The following is a 4,991-nucleotide window of genomic DNA, read 5'->3' on the forward strand; positions in this document are numbered from 1 at the left end:
ACCATTATGTTCATAAGTCCTCGAAGAATTTCTCTGCTTATTCATATGCTTACCCTAACCCCTCTTATGTGAAACGAAATGGTTTGGCCTCTATGCCACCATTCTCATATGGTGCTCGCAGAGTGATGAACTCTTTGCCACCCCTTTAGATGTGGGTGGTGAAGAAAAAGAACTAATCTCTTCTGCAGGGTTAGGTCTCCAGACGTGCCTTAACGTCTGAAGAATTTGCTGGGGACCTGACAAAATTGCCTGAAAGGACGCATGCGAATCATGATGAAATGAACCTTCATTTCACACGTCCTCATACTGCTATATCTGTTTACTGATTGATGAAATTCATCTGATGAACTTGATATCATATTCTTCACTAATGAAGCATATGAGATTGTAAGCTACACTAATTCATCTGCAGGATGATCAACCCAAAACTACTGAGTGGGTCCTCGATAGTGGATGTACGAATCACATGACTGGTGACAAGAATCTATTGATGGATGCTCCCTTATCACCGTCACATCTGAAGCATATCATTTTTGCTGACAAAGGCAAAAGTCAGGTATTGGGTCTTGGTAAGGTTGCAATCTCTAAGGATAAACACATGGACAAAGTCATGCTTGTTGAGTCCTTAGGATACAATCTCATGTCAGTCTCAATGCTTTGTGATCTTGATATGGTTGTTGTCTTTGGCAAGTATCGCTGTGTTGTGATTATGGAAGCTGACAATTCCAAAGTCTTCGAAGGCTTTAGGAGAGGAGATCTGTATATTGTTGATTTCTCTACAGGACCACAACAGGCCGTGTGTCTACTTGCAAAAGCTTTAGAAGGCTGGCTATGGCATCGACGACTTGGTCACGTAGGCATGAGGAATTTGCACACGCTTGCGAAGAAGAAGCATGTCATTGGCATTGAGAATGTCAAATTCCTCAAGGATCACTTATGCGAAGCCTGTGAAGCTGGAAAAATGACCAAGGCCAAGCATCCAGCGAAGAATATCATGACCACTACTCGTCCATTCGAATTGCTTCACATGGACCTCTTCAGACCTAACCATTACTCAGCAGTCACTAATGATGCATCTCTATATGGTTTTGTCATTGTTGATGATTACTCTCGATATACATGGGTACACATTGTTACTTACAAACATGAAGTGCAGGAAGTCTTCAAACGATTTTCCTCGAGGGCTTCAACCAACTTTGGTGTGAAGATCAAGCACATCAGAAGTGACAATGGAACTGAGTTTAAGAATTCCGGTCTTGATGACTATCTTGATGAACTTGGTATTACTCATGAGTTATCTGCTCCCTATACTCCTCAGCAAAATGGCGTCGTGGAGCGCAAGAACAGAACTCTTGTTGTGATGGCTCGCACTATGCTTGATGAATACAAAACGCCTCAGCATTTTTGGATTGATGCAATTGATACTACGTGCCACATCATCAACAGAGTATATTTTCACAAATTCTTCAAGAAGACGGCCTATGAACTCCTCACTGACAAGAAACCCAATGTGAGTTATTTCAAAGTCTTCGGTGCTAAATGTTGGATTAGAGATCCTCTCCACAACTCTAAATTTGCACCGAAAGCACATGAAGGTTTTATGCTTGGTTACGGAAAGGACTCGCACACCTACAGAGTCTTCAACATTGTTCTTCACAAGATTTTTGACACTGTAGATGTGCGGTTCGATGAAACTAATGGCTCGCAAAGAGAGCACCTACCTTTTGTGATAGATGAACCAGCACCTGAGGATTCTATCAAGTTCAAGGCAACTGAGGATGTCATTCCTACTGAAGAATCTGCTGAAGAATTCATTCCAGTTCATGAAGAACGTCGAGCTGATGCACCTGAAGAAAATGCTGAGGAAAATGGTGCTGAAGAAAATGCTGATCAAAATCCTCAGCGACAACCAGCTCATCCTCGCGTTGCAAAAGAAGTGCAAGTGGAGAAGATCATCGATGACATTAGCGCACCAGGTCCTCTCACACGCTCAAAAGCTTCACATTTATCTAACTTTTGTGGGCACTATGCTTTTGTCTCTATCACAGAGCCCACTAAGGTAGATGAAGCATTTCTGGAGCCGGAGTGGATTCAGGCTATGCAAGAATAATTACATCAATTCGAGCTTAACAATGTCTGGGAACTGGTCAATCGTCCAGATCCTCACAAGCATAATATCATTGGCACAAAGTGGATCTATCGCAACAAGCAAGATGAAAATGGCCTTGTGGTGAGGAATAAGGCACAACTGGTAGCTCAAGGCTACACACAGGTTGAAGGAATTGATTTCGATGAAACTTTTGCACCTGTTGCTAGACTTGAGGCTATTCGCATATTACTTGCTTATGCTAACCATCATGATATCATCTTATATCAAATGGATGTGAAAAGTGCATTCCTCAATGGTAAGCTTGAGGAAGAAGTATATGTTGCTCAACCCCCAGGTTTTGAAGATCCAAAGAATCCTGACAAAGTCTTCAGACTTAATAAGGCCCTCTATGGCCTCAAGCAAGCCCCTCGGGCGTGGTATGATACATTGAAGGAATTCTTCGTGAAGAATGGCTTCACACCCGGTTCACTCGATCCTACTCTCTTTACTAAATCTTATGATGGTGAACTGTTTGTGTGCCAAATATATGTTGATGATATTATCTTTGGCCGTACTGACCAACGTTATAGTGATGAATTTGCCTATATGATGAGTGAAGAATATCAAATGTCTATGATGGGAGAGTTGAAATTCTTCTTAGGTCTTCAAATTCGTCAACAGCGCAATGGCATATTCATATCTCAGGAGAAATACCTCAAAGATGTACTGAGGAAATTCGGCATGCAAGATTGCAAAGGCGTCAAAATTCCTATGCCCACAAATGGCCATCTATGCACTGATGAAAATGGTATTGACTTTGATCACAAGGTATACCGCTCCATGATTGGTTCTTTATTGTACTTATGTGCATCTAGGCCAGATATAATGCTTAGTGTTTGCATGTGTGCCCGATTTCAAGCTGCACCGAAGGAATCACACCATAAGGCTGTGAATCATATTCTTCGATATCTAGCTCACACACCAACACTAGGATTATGGTACCCCAAGGGCTCTGCTTTTGATCTCATTGGATATTCTGACTCTGACTATGCTGGTGATCGTGTGGACCGCAAGTCAACATCTGGCACTTGTCATTTCCTTGGACGATCTTTGGTCTGTTGGTCCTCGAAGAAACAGAACTGCGTATCACTGTCTACTGCGGAAGCTGAATACATTGCTGCTGGCTCTTGCTGTGCTCAACTAGTTTGGATGAAGCAAACCCTCAAGGACTATGGCATCAACGTGAAGAATGTGCCTCTCCTCTGCGACAATGAGAGTGCCATCAAGATTGCTCACAACCCAGTTCAGCACTCGAAGACAAAGCACATTCAGATTCGTCATCATTTTCTTCGTGATCATGTGTTGAAGGGCGACATCTCCATCGAGCACGTGAAGACTGAAGAACAGTTAGCTGATATCTTCACTAAGCCCTTGGATGAGAAGAGATTTAGCAAGTTGCGGTGTGAGATAAATATCTTAGAGTCTTCGAATGTTCTTTGAAAAGGACACACATCCTAACACTTATGCAAAATTGATGACTTAGATGTGCAACACATGAAGAAACGTTTTTCTTCAATCAATGAAGAATAACACTCTAAGTGTGAAGAAATTAATGAAGAATTTGATTCTTAGAACCCTACGACAATTGTACGCGGTGTCTGAAATCATCATTCTTATACGGTGGGTGTCGGTGTCAAAACTGGCGGATCTCGGGTAGGGGGTCCCGAACTGTGCGTCTAGGAGGATGGTAACAGGAGACAAGGGACACGATGTTTTACCCAGGTTCGGGCCCTCTTGATGGAGGTAAAACCCTACGTCCTGCTTGATTAATATTGATGATATGGGTAGTACAAGAGTGGATCTACCACGAGATCAAGGAGGCTAAACCCTAAAGCTAGCCTATGGTATGATTGTTGTAATGTATGTTGTCCTACGGACTAAAGCCCTCCGGTTTATATAGACACCGGAGGAGGCCAGGGTTACACAGAGTCGGTTACAATGGTAGGAGATCTACATATCCGTATCGCCAAGCTTGCCTTCCACGCCAAGGAAAGTCCCATCCAGACACGGGACGGAGTCTTCAATCTTGTATCTTCGTAGTCTTGGAGTCCGGCGGACGATGATAGTCTGGCTGTCCGGACACCCCCTAGTCCAGGACTCCCTCAGTAGCCCCTGAACCAGGCTTCAATGACGATAAGTCCGGCGCGCATAATGTTCGGCATTGCAAGGCGGGTTCCTCCCTTGAATAATCTAGAGAAGATCATGAACACCAGGATAGTGTCCGGCTCTGCAAAATAAATTCAACATTCCACCGTAGAGAGAATAATGCACATAAATCCAATCTGCTGACGTTTTATGCGGCATGACATGACACCGCTTCCAAGCCTTTATTTGAATCGTTTTTTATTATACCACCTCAGCACGTTTAGCGAAGCGGTTTCCTTGGCACGTCTTGTCGAAGCAGAGATCGTGTTCCCCTTATTCCGGGATTCTCATCAATACGTGCGTGGGTAACCCAACCGTGCCCGTCGCCACGCCTCCTCTATCGAAGGTGAATCCCGAACGGTCACGGGGACGACTCTTGGTATTTTTTCCCCTTTATAAGAGGACCAAGGCTCGTTTATTTTCTTCAATCTCGCATCGAATCTCTTCTTTGCTCCCAGTTCCAACACCCAGAGCCCCAGATTCGAGCGCTTCAGATTCTCGTCCATGTCCGGCTCCGACCTCCAGGGTCGGTGGATGCACGGAGGACGACGTGCTAAAGCTTCGTGAGGCCAAGTACCTGTCCTACGAGATTTCGCACAGGTTGCCTGCCCAAGGGCAGGCCGTGCCCGCCCCAAGCCCGGTGAGTACGTTGTCTTCGTATCCCACCTCCGTCGGGGTTTAGGCTTCCCGACGGACC

Source organism: Triticum aestivum, chromosome 7B (assembly GCF_018294505.1).
Source record: "Triticum aestivum cultivar Chinese Spring chromosome 7B, IWGSC CS RefSeq v2.1, whole genome shotgun sequence".
In the NCBI taxonomy this organism is placed as follows: Eukaryota; Viridiplantae; Streptophyta; class Magnoliopsida; order Poales; family Poaceae; genus Triticum; species Triticum aestivum.